Below are 12,830 nucleotides of genomic sequence, written 5' to 3' on the forward strand. Positions count from 1 at the left end.
GTTCATCTAATTTAAAAAAACTACTTAAGATTAACAAGACATATTTAAGACTAACTAAATCATGTTGTATGAACATAGATGATATATTTTCAGGTTAGATAGTTTAGATTAGTTACTTCAACACATTTCTTATTTGTGGCAGTAAAATGTTAAATTTAAGTTAGATTAATTCAAATATTATATTTTCAGCCACCTTGTGCTTTATTAATTAGTTTTACATAAATCTATTTTGTCAACAGGTTCCACACAAATGAATTAAGTACATCCAACTTATTTTTTAAAATTTATTTTATTGCCAACACATTCAGTGAGCATTTGTGTAAACCCAGTCCAAAATAAAACACAACAGCTCATTAGGGTTAGTAATTAACAGTATGTAGACAGATGCAACATCAAGACTTTAAATTAAATGTCTGTATCTACCAGAAATAGAAGAGAAAAAAAACGCATTGAAGATCACATAACACATTGATAAGATGACACTTGAGTTATGCACATGTGATGCTAGTAAGGTCTGTGAGTGTTTTTTTCTTTTAGTGTCTAAAATGGATAGCAAAGTTGCTATTTGCAATGATTGCTTAGGGTCAGTCCAGTAACACAATGCCAATGAAGTGCTTTCCTTTAACAATGCAAAGTGAAGTGTCCACCTCAACAGCCACAATTTAAAAAAAAAAAAAAAAAAAAAGTAACAACAACAACAACAACAACAACAACAACAACAATAATAATAAATAGTCCACTGATATTAGCAATCAAAGAAAATTACATCACCATCCCAAATAAAACTTTAACAAAACATGCCAACATTATGGTCTAACAATAAAACAGCTTGTCAGCGTTCAGTTTTTTTGCAACAGCACAGCAGTAACCATTTAACACTCGCCACTGTCAACATTTATTTTACCAGTGTTTGGGCAAAAAACTTCAGATGTAAACATTTTAACATGGAAACAATTGTTCGTCTTTAAAAGTCCACAAAATATACATTCATCCTGCATTCCCAACTTGGATGATCTGATATCCTCGTGTTGGTGTTGTTCCCAGACCATCATGAAAATGTTGTTCCAGGTTCAACATTGCAAGTGACCAATCACATTGTTGTGACGTTATTCTATTCCAAGCCATTTGTGCATTTATGAAATTCCAATGTTGCAAGGACAATATCAATTCTGCTTACTGTTTATTAAAGGGTTACGGTTAGGGTTAGGGTCCGTTGATCGGCGGACAGAGGCGGTTTCACGCAGCTTAAGTACAGTTTTTTGTTTTACGCCGGTTTTTCCCGAAGTCGCAAAAGTATGACGTCACAACATTCTGATTGGTCACTTGCAATGTTGATCCTGGAACAACATTTAGTATGATGATCTGGGAACAACACCAACACGAGGATATCAGATCAACCTCCTAACTTACCCTTAATTTTAGTATGTATTGCAATTACCTTTACAATGCACACAATGTAACACAAACTGAATATGAACATATTTCCACCTCATAACAATATGCCTTGAACGCTAATATACACACCACCCTTCAACATTTCTGGTGCAGTATCATCTCTCAATTAAATCCTTTAAATCTCAATACTTTTGATTGTCTCTTAGCTTTCAGTCTTGAGGTTAACTGAGATTCAGTGCATATATCCCACCCATTAAGAGTGCACATGCAGAGGCCAGGTCTTCCAGGTCATGCAGGACACACTAGATGGTTATACCCACTGTAGGGTAATTTCCAATAAACCAAGTTCAAAAAAGAAGAGTCTATGGCTGACGCGTGTTCCTGGTTTCCAAAAGAAATGCTTCCAGTTGCATTATGATTTGAAGACTGTTTATTTATTACAAACGGAAGATGTAACAATGAACTCCTTCCTAAAAAGCATGAAAGTTCCAAAAAAATAGCAGTTATCCAGAACTAGCTGTGCACACGGTCAGAAAACCGTGAGACTCCTAACCTCTCTGTCCATGCTCCTCCCCTTCCCTCTCACACAGGGTTTCATGCTACTATTGCACTTACATAATTAAAGTGAGAGGTACCCCCTTTTAGGTTCCAATCCCAAAACAGTGACTTAAAATTACTTTATGTAAACACATATATTTTCACATTTATTAATCCTGAAAAGATGACTTATGTAATGAATCTATGAATTATAAAACAAACATGAACTCAATCGTAAATAAAAATATAAAGCAGACGTCTGGCGCTTACACCCACATCGGCTGGAGGAGTGCTGGCATCAGCTCTTTCGATGGTAAAGATAGCAAGGGTAATTTGTTCCAGCTCCCTCTGAACAGCTGTAGCTTAGACACAAAAACATAGAAAAATGGCATCCAGTTTTAAAAAAAGAAAGAAAAAGGGCCAAAGCTACCCTTTAATGACGTAAACACAATATTAGGAACATGCACCCCAGTGCGCCACTATTTTAGACTACAGATTCAACGATAAATAGTTTGGGTATACAAGAAGATTTCCCAAAACATTTAAACAGGTTCCATGCAAATTACAACAACATTACAACATGCAACAACATTAGTTATTCAAAATTTGGTTTAATACAGATAAAAAAACTAAACTAAAATTACCAACCAATTATTCTTTGAAGAGGATGCTTGGGTCTTCATTCAGGTAAAAAGGTAGTGCCCTGAGGACACACTCCCTCCCCTTTTCAATGGTTTCCTTCTGTAGAGAGTGGCAGAGATACAGGAAGAGAAAACAGATATACTTTAGGATGACAGAAACTCACATTATACGCAAAATGAATGACATATCCACTGCACAGATAGACATGTACACAAGACCAACTAATCATCACATGGACATGAATAGTTAACCTGTTGGGCAGGGTTTCCACCACATTATATATGTCCATAATGGAGGTAAAGACAAACTAATACATCATCTTTTTTGCATTCAAAACATAACATAAAAACATTCACTTCTGGTTTAACCTAAATCAAGGGATCAGATTTTACATATGTTTAGGTAATTTAAATTTTCCAACGTTTTGAGTACCAAACTTTGTCTTGCTTAATATAAATGTAAGTGCACTGTGCAGCTACCATACACTAGCTGTTTAAATTTGAAAATGATCTTATTAGCCATAATATTTTGCTACCAACAGAATAACGCACCTGTGTGGCTGGGGCCAAAGTTTGTCTAATTTTCTTCCCTGCAACGCCTCCTTTTTTCTTGAAGACTTTTATGAGCTGGTCAGTGTATTGGTCAAGTTGTGTAAAAAGCCTTGGAACATGTGCAGCAGTAGTAATCCTCACATATTCTGCTTCCACCTGAAAATATGTCAACAAACACAACATACTGTACTGTAAATATACATACTATATGTACACATATACAAACTAAAACTAATGTAGTAAGACCTCATTAAAGCTATAATTTTAACACAAACATTTACACAAAATGCTAATGGAGCCATTACAGCTTTTATTGTTATTTATCAAGTTCCAAAAAATATTGATCACAGCTGATCTGAAAAGAATTTCATGCCTCAGGCCCTTGAACTGCAACCTTTACCATGGTTCAGATGTGGAGAAGAAATAACAGGGGCATGGGATGGGTCACAAAAGAAAACTTAACTTATAAAACAGTTTTGTTTTTAAAAGTATAACAGTTCACATACCACATACAAGCTCAGCAATACCACATACACCACATCAGTATAGGAGGGAGCAGGTAAAGGCAGGATCTGAGATTTATAAAGAAAAAAAATAATTAATTCCTTAATTTCAAGAAGCAAATTATTGTTTGAATTACAACTAAATAAAATACTACTCAGAAGAAAAGCAAGAGATTGACACTGCCATGTGCTAACTTTCTATAGAAGCAATTATCACCAGGTCTGTCGACCTCCATTGTCTGTCCACTCATATGTCTTGAATAATTTTATTAAAAAAATTAAGTGTGTACTTTCACAAACTGTAATTTATAACTACATTGATATGTATAACTCCGCTAGGAAACATGCTGTATTTACAGACCATTTTTACATAATACAGATTACTGATAGAGCAGAACAATGGTGTCACAGTGGCTTTCGCCCTTGACTTTTTGGATTTTAAATGTCACTTTATGCTATCCTTGCTATCCTATTCGATATTTCCGACTCTCGGATTACAGAAAAGGAATCCCAAGAAAGCAAATGGAAAAATAACCCCTTGAAAGAATAACCCCATGAACCCCTGTAGCTAATCCCTTAATAAAACAAAAAACAATAAAAATGTTTCTTACACAGTCCACAAAATAAGCATGTCCAGGACCCAGTAAAACTAATGTAAAACAAGCACACGCAAACGATATAACATGTCTTGTAAGACAAACGCAAAATATAACCATGCTGGACATATAGATACTACACAACATAGTCAAAGAAAAAAGTGGTCTTACCTCTCAAAGAAACAGCAGCTTGGCGCCAAAACAGCCTTTTTCAGTTAAATTTGAAGTCTTGTGCATGAGCAGGCACAAGCCGTGAAACCTTCTTGTTCTGCGCGGTTTCATTACAACTTTTTTGCATTACTGCCACCTTGTGGATATACAAGGTATATCGATCCTAATTGACTTAACTTAAATGTTATGCGATCAAGTAACACATTAGTATTATGTACGTTGAATAATAGACAATTACGTAGACTTGATTAGAAAAACATATGTTAACTTAACAAAAACATATATTTTAAGTAAAATGAAAATAAATAATTAATATACACTGAACAATCCACCTCATTCATTTTTTTGAGTGTATGCTCACCCTCCAAAGCTGGGGAAGTGCTTTCTTTTTAGCATGTGTACCCTTCAGTATGTTACTGTTACGCCTCTGTCTGGGTGTACAGGAACGTAGCATGAGTTAAAAGAAGAGTGACCCCGCCCTGGTCCCCAAAAACATACCACAGCCGATTTGTCCGGCAGCCTCGCCTCTGTCAGTGCGCCCCAGGGTGGCTGTGGCTGCAATGTAGCTGCCATCACCAGTGTGTGAATGTGTGTGTGAATGGGTGGATGACTGGATGTAGTGTGAAGCGCTTTGGGGTCCTTAGGGACTAGTAAAGCACTATATAAATACAGGCCACTTATCATTTATATGTGAAAGTGGTTTATTGTGCCTAAACTGAAGCGTGACTCCGGGGTGAACAAAGGCCAAAATAACAAACAAAACCAGCTCAATCAGTCAAGGTTTGCTACCTAAACCCTACGTGACACAAAGAACAAACAAAAGACAAATGCTACCCCTGACTGAATAAACAGGAGGAAATAATACAGCTCACCCTTCGGCTTCAGTGACCATTTACACGTGACTCTAAACTACACACTATATACAGAAGCTCAGCAATCCTCAGGAGCACACACGCGAGTAACGCAGGGTTTGGAGGCCAAGGATGTGTCTGCTGCTGTCAGTTGCTGCCCCGGGACAGCTGCTGGTGACAGATTTTCAAAGCAACCACATGATCAGGGGACCAATCAGCAGCCGTCAGCTTCTCCAATCAGGGATCTGCAGAGACTCTTAAAGACACAGACAGGCAGAACAAAAACAGCCACCAAGACACATTATGGCCATTATGGCCAGGGCCGTAACAGTTACACACATATAAATGAAGGTTTCCTCTGCAGGGCACACCACAGAATTCCAACTTAAAGCTTCCAGGTTTGTCTGGCATGGACTAAACACGCCGCTGACAGCGTTCTTTATCCGTCTGCTCGGTGAACTGGACCTCTCAGCTGGGTCTGTGCTGCTGGGGCCGTTTGGAGCCTTTAAAATCAGTGAAACCTCTGCGTCAGACTTTAGGCACAGCGTAAACAACGGTTCCAGAAACAAAATCTCTCCTTTATCCTTTTTAGTCATACTGTTCTTATGTTACAGGATGTCCATGTGTGGGTCTCATAAAACAGAAACATCTATTTGATGGGTGGATGTGAACGTGTCCCTAAGGCTCACAAAGGTCGCCTGGTGGATGTTACATAGAGATAATTGACCTGAATTTGTGTCACGTAATTTGATTTAGTGCCGAGTCGGTGAAATTATTTGTACTTTAGTGGAAAATTGACTCCATGCTGCGTCTCAGTTCTCCAGTAGACTCTGGATTGCCTCCCTCTGCCTGAGCATGGCAGACTGCATTATCAATATTGCTCATCAGTTTGATTCCTTATCGATTTTCATCAGGTTTCCACTGAAACCACCACTAAGCAGCATAATACAGACATCACATTCATGCACATCAGTTTTATGCTGTGGGTCAAATATTTGTGCGTGTTGGAGTTGTTTCCCCTCCTGGTTGCGATCAGTGTTGCAGTCGTCCCTCGTCGTGTACGCTACCTCATTACTCCCGTGACCACGAACAGGAAGCCTCATCATGTTGTTTGCATACTAAACTTAAATCCTTTTTTTTAGATTGCCAAGCTAACAAGTAAATGCTAAATGGACTGACTCTGTTCTACTCTGAGCGCTTCACACAACCTTTACTTTCAAGCATTTGCACAAACACTTTCTTCTACGCTGCTTCACACACATTCACACTCTGATGGATGCATCGCAGTAGGATACTTGGCATGCAGACTGGGATCAAATCACCAACCTTCGGTTTAGCAGCCGACCTGCTCCACCACCTGACCTACAGCCACCCAACAAGTCCCACCCCCAAAAAAATCAGCCCTCAAATATCGAAGTATGTCACAGATTTCAGACATTTGCGTCTTTTCACTGGACCAACGTGCTTGTCTTGAAATGTTTCTAAATGTTTAAACTTTATAAATCCAAAATTCACAAACTGTAAATACTCAAACCATGAAAATGCTAAAAATGCTGGAGACATTTTGAGATCTCGACCAGATAAAAACCTGGCACCGAAAGGAATGAAATTTGCGTTTGGTTGATTATTTCTTTGTTGTGCTTCTTGGCAGTAAGTCTTATACCTTTGCCATTTGCCCTTAAATGGTTTCATATTTTTCAGGAAAATGCATTTGTGGGTTGGTTGAACTTGTTAAATCTTCTTTGCTGATGCCAAACAGCTTGTTCTCTGGATTACTGCAGGTCCTTACCTTACAATATAAGCGCCTTGCCTTCAAAATCCTGCTCCTCACATACAAGGTCTTAAATAATCAGGCCCCATCTTATCTTAATGACCTTGTAGTACCATATCACCGTATTAGAGCACTCCGCTCTCGCTCTGCAGGCCTACTTGTTGTTCCTAGAGTATTTAAAAGTAGAATGGGAGGCAGAGCCTTCAGTTTTCAGGCCCCTCTTCTGTGGAACCAGCTTCCAGTTTGGATTCAGGAGACAGACACTATCTCTACTTTCAAGATTAGGCTTCAAACTTTCCTTTTTGCTAAAGCATATAGTTAGGGCTGGACCAGGTGACCCTGAATCCTCCCTTAGTTATGCTGCAATAGACGTAGGCTGCCGGGGGATTCCCATGATGCATTGAGTTTTTCCTTTCCAGTCACCTTTCTCACTCACTATGTATTAACAGACCTCTCTGCATTGAATCATATCTGTTATTAACCTCTGTCTCTCTTCCACAGCATGTCTTTATCCTGTCTTCCTTCTCTCACCCCAACCAATCACAGCAGATGGCCCCGCCCCTCCCTGAGCCTGGTTCTGCCGGAGGTTTCTTCCTGTTAAAAGGGAGTTTTTCCTTCCCACTGTCGCCAAAGTGCTGCTCATAGGGGGTCATATGATTGTTGGGTTTTTCTCTGTATCTATGAAGCGCCTTGAGGTGACTTTTGTTGTGATTTGGCGCTATATAAATAAAATTCAATTGAATTGAATTGAATTGAATTTAATTCAATTGAGCCAAACGTTGTTGTGACGGCGCTGTAGACACTGAATTGAATGAGTTCAGATTCTGTGTATGGAAGCTGGATGTTAAATGCTGATTGCTGCAGAATGCTTCCTCCAATGATGACGAGTTTTTCCATTGAGATGCCGCCCCGCACCATCACACTGCCTCCACCCATAATGGTGCAGCAAACACACTAACAGTGCTCTCTGGGCCTTCTCCAAAATTTGACCTTCTGTAGAGAGAATGTGAACTCACTGCTGAACGTAACCTGAACATAAGAACACCTGGGGCACCAGCAGCTGTTTGGCATTGGCACCGTGCTGCTCCACCCACAAATGTGGAACCAGCAGAAATAAACGGTGTAAGATTTATTGCTACAAAGCACAACAAAGAAATAATCAGCTAAACACAAATGTTCTTGTTTTTTCTTAAGCCTCGTGCTCACTAACCTCACAGCATTAATAAATAACCGAGCAGTGACCTTTCACTCATGAAGTCATTATCTTTGATTATTAATGGGTGATTATTTTGGTGACACTGTTATTTATGCACAGCTGGAGGCTAATCGACACGCGTCTGATCTGTGTTCTTCTTCTTGTATTACTGATGTTCATCAGATGTCGTTTGTATTGAGAATCTTTAACTCAGGCATGTGTTCCTGTTTAACCTTCTCTTTCTGCATCCAAGAAATTATTCAACTCTCTAACTTCTGTTGGAGCTCAGCAGGAAATTAAAGCGACATCATGTCATCGGAACTTTTTTCCTGTTTGCATTCAAACTTTGTGTTGTTGGGTCTGTGGGGAGGAAGGTCTCTGTTACGGCTCTGTGGAGCTCAGCAGGCAGAGAGAAGCTCCAGCCCTGCCAGAGGTTGGGGGTTTAAATCCCACTGGGAGCTGGCGTGGTGTGGAGGCTCAGCTGAACAGCAGATGTTTCTGGTTTTTCCACAGAAAATCTTCCCCGAGCAGAGCAGCATCCAGGAGTTTAAGCTGCACAAACGGCAAACGAGCTGCACAGAACAAAAACCATTTTATGGATGACAGGAATGAGTCTGTATTTTTATTCATTACATGCAGTTTAAACACGAGTGTGTACGCTGCCCTCGCCCAGCAGCCTCTACCCTCTGCTCTCAGTAGTTGGATTGGTATCAGTGCCAGGAGGCTCATGTGTTATGTTGCCCCAGTTTAACCCGCGTCTGAACCTCAAAATGCATTCTGACAAAATAAGGATTAGAGTTCAGAGGCTGAAACTCTCAGCAAAGGAGTCAGTAGCATTGAATGGACAGACATGACGTTCCAGCACGCTGACGGTATCTCTGAAAATCATTTTTGGTGATTTCTAGTTAAAAGAAAGTGTTTAAAAAGCGAAAAGAAAAATCCACCCACTTCTGTTGTTACAGTCTGAACTTACTAGAAACAGTAATGGCCGGTAATTGGAGGTTTCAGTGTTGACATTTTTACATAAAACCATGTCCAGGTTCATTAGTGTGAACTACAGCTGCTCGTGTTAATGTTGGTCAACCTGATAACCATGAAAATGGAGCCAAAGTAATACAAAGACTGAAAATTCATCCATCATTATCCATCCATCCATCCATCCATCCATCCATCCATCCATCCATCCATCTATCCATCCATCCATCCATCCATCCATCCATGCATCCATCCATCCATGCATTCATCCATCCATCCATCCATCCATCCATCCATGCATCCATCCATCCATCCATCCATGCATCCATCCATCCATCCATCCATCCATCCATCCATCCATCCATCCATCCATCCATGCATCCATGCATCCATCCATCCATCCATCCATCCATCCATCCATCCATCCATGCATCCATCCATCCATCCATCCATCCATCCATCCATCCATCCATCCATGCATCCATCCATCCATCCATCCATCCATCCATCCATGCATCCATCCATCCATCCATGCATCCATGCATCCATCCATCCATCCATCCATCCATCCATCCATCCATCCATCCATCCATGCTGTCCCTTAGTCAGGCCTGGGTTGTAGGCCCACAGTCAGCTCACAGAGATATTGAGGTCAGCTCAAAGTCAGATGTTTAGATGAGATTAAAGTCACGCTGACCGCGGGTCCGCTATGTGATAATCTAACAGGGTTTGTTTGGAGCGTCAGCCGAAACAAAGAGGCTGAGCTTTGATAAAAAGCTCATCGCTCTGAGCCTGGAAACCTGCGGAGCGACACACACCTGCAGCCTGTTAACTTCCCTCAGCAGGAAGCTTCATCACGCTGGCAGAAATCACATCAGCCTGCTCCTGCTTCATGTTTGCTGCAAACAAAAGAAAAACAGCAGTTCAAACAGGGACCGCCAAACTTCTCATTGAATTATGAGTTCCCTCAGGGCTGTAATCACATCTAACTTTTATCCATTCATTTGTGTGACGCAGTTGGTTCTGCAGTTGTATTTCTATTAACTACCAGCACTGTGAAGTAATTTTAATACATGGGAAAGTTGTGGCCTGCTAGGCTGAGGTGCTGCTTTCTATTTTTAATAAATGAGCCCTGGGGGTGGGCTCTAATTATCGGGAGATTGCACTGCTCAGCCTCACAGGGAGCGCTAATAGCAGGGTGCTGGATTCAGTGTGGATTCTCTGCAATCTTCAGCCTCGTGAGGACGTGGAGCGAGCTTATTGTACGCTCGCTCCACCCTGCAGAGGTCTGGGGCCGGGCGGGGTAAAGACCCACTGGATCAATTTGTACTTTCACAAGAACGCCAGTTTTACTGATTACTCTGCATCTGACACAGCAAAGCGTTTCTTCACTAACAGCCAACCAGGTAACCTGCACAGCCACACAGACGTGCTGCTGTTTCAGTCAGCGGAGCTCAAGTTGGACAGCAAACATCAGCCGTACGTTTCAGCCACGAACAGGCTCCGACACAGCAGCAGTCTGTGACACTGTTTGCTGACATGACCTGCGCTGTTTCATTTTCTGTGCCCTGGTTTGTGTTTCCAAACCCGTCACTGCAGATGCTTCCTCTCCCTCGCTCTTTACATAGAAGTGTCTGAGATGACTGATGTTATGAAACAGGCTACGTCAATGAACACTGAATACAATTAGTTTCATTTTTTTATTCCAGCAAAAATGAAACAGCGGCAATAAAACATTTTTAATATAGTTTATTTGTGAGCGACACCAGAAAATCTGTAAATTTCACTGTAAATGAGCCAAAATAATAAAAAGTTGTTATGATGAATCATCAGTGTTCTGACTAAAGTTAAATAATGTTAGCTGAAGGTTCAAAGTCATGATTTTTGTTTGTTTGTTGCAAATATTTCATACAAATTCTACTTTGAAGTGAATTTAAAGATCATTTTACTGCATTTAGCTTTCCTTTGAAAAACTTTCCTTGTGAGGTACCAATAATGTCTTTATGAGCAATAACAAAATAACAGTCATCGTGAAGGTGAAGCGTGAGGAGTCTCTTCTCTCTTTGCAGACGATCGGCTTCTTTTGGTCTCCAGTTCACAACAAGCACATGTGCATTTCTCAGGAGCTGTACAAAAATCAGCCTCTTCAGCAGTCACTTTGACCTGCATCCTGTTGCATGTTCAATGAACCTTCATGAAGATTTAGGCAGGAAAATGAGCAGTAAGCTAACCTTTTGTTCCTTAGAAAGTCCTCAGACAAACACCTTTTAACGGGGTCAAAGGTTCAGGTGTGGATTTACAGGGGACAAGGATGGTTTGTAAAAATCATCCGGTGTTTCTCCACTGTCTTTCCTCCCCAGTTTGGCCTCAAGCCCCAAAGGCCATACTGTACACCTGAACCTTAGTAGACTTCATGAGTTTCTGTGAGTCTGTGGGTGTGATATCTGTGTACAAGCTATTGAAATTCTTCCAGTGTTTTCAGTATTTTCATTTCCAGTGGTATCCACTGTATCTGGTCATTCATACCAGTGTCGACTGTTTCTTTTTTGAGCCCTGTCTCATCGGTGAAATCAGCGCACTGTTGCCACAACCTGACTCTAAAGAAGGTCTAAAGCAGGGGTGTCTAACTCCAGGCCTCGAGGGCTGGTTGTCCTGCAGGCTTTAGATCTCACTCTGGGTCAGCACACCTGAATCAATGATTAGTTCATTACCAGCCTCTGGAGAACTGAGGAGGTCATTTAGCCATTTGAATCAGCTGTGTTGGATCAAGGACACATCTAAAACCTGCAGGACACCGGCCCTCAAGGCTTGATGCCTGTGGTCTAAAGGATGGAAACACAAATTGAGTTGCCATTGGATGATATACTGATAAGATATAACTTCTCCAGAGAGTTTCTGTGAGAGACGAGCAGGCTGCCAGAGCATCCTGCTTCCTGAGTCTCTGCAGCTCTTCTTCATCAAACGGGATCTGGTCCACCTGAAGACCCCGATCATCTCTTGTGTTCTGAGTCCCTGTGACACCTTCGCCCTCTTACTTCTGTCAGCGGCCCATTGTCTTCTAGGAAACCTCCAAACCCAGACCCTGATACAGGGACCTGCTGCAGGTGAGTGACTTCACCATCGCAGTGCTAACTTAAAGGCTTCCTGTGTGAAGAGCTTGCATGCTGGCAGGATTCTTGCCTGCACACAGGTGCCTCTGATGCAGAAGTGTCCACCTTTGCTGGTGGACAGGATGTGAACTGGTCACAAACTAGACCAGTGGTTCTTAACCTTGTTGGAGGTACCGAACCCCACCAGTTTCATATGTGCATTCACTGAAGCCCTCTTTAGTGAAAAATAAAATATGATTTTTTTCAAATTCAAGACATAGATATGTTTTTTACTGGTGCACAAAATGAGCCGTGCATGTCACAGCGGAGGCTCTGCCGAACCCCTGAGACCGACTCACCGAACCCCTAGGGTTGAACTAGACCCTTCAATCCGTCCGTGGATGAATACATTTGCATGCACGTGTTTGGGGCTGCAGCGTTCAGATAAGGCTTTTTATTCCTCCTCTCCACCTCGGCCACAGACAGCGTGTTTATCAAAATATGTTTACAGCTGTCCTGAATATCACAACATTTCCTTTTTTCCCAGAAAAACT

General features: G+C 41.2%; 1 long non-coding RNA gene across 3 annotated transcripts; it reads right to left on the minus strand.

Moving 5' to 3' along the window:
* Positions 1-270: 270 nt before the first annotated feature.
* On the minus strand, positions 271-4,477 carry LOC147319820 (uncharacterized). 3 transcript variants are annotated; one of them, XR_015131604.1, is made up of 5 exons: positions 4,396-4,477; positions 3,632-3,697; positions 3,126-3,281; positions 2,581-2,673; positions 271-2,294 (listed from the first exon to the last, which is right to left on the minus strand). It is a non-coding gene; the product is annotated as an uncharacterized LOC147319820 (long non-coding RNA). The 3 variants fall into 3 exon arrangements; XR_015131605.1 differs by lacking the exon at positions 4,396-4,477 and adding an exon at positions 4,240-4,389; XR_015131603.1 differs by lacking the exon at positions 4,396-4,477 and having other exon boundaries at positions 3,632-4,389.
* Between the last annotated feature and the right edge of the window lie 8,353 nt (positions 4,478-12,830).

The sequence above is a fragment of the Aulonocara sp. 'chitande type north' Nkhata Bay genome, linkage group LG11 (assembly GCF_057382095.1).
Source record: "Aulonocara sp. 'chitande type north' Nkhata Bay isolate Kocher_YH1m ecotype deep benthic linkage group LG11, A_spYH_male_GT1.1, whole genome shotgun sequence".
Lineage (NCBI taxonomy): Eukaryota > Metazoa > Chordata > Actinopteri > Cichliformes > Cichlidae > Aulonocara > Aulonocara sp. 'chitande type north' Nkhata Bay.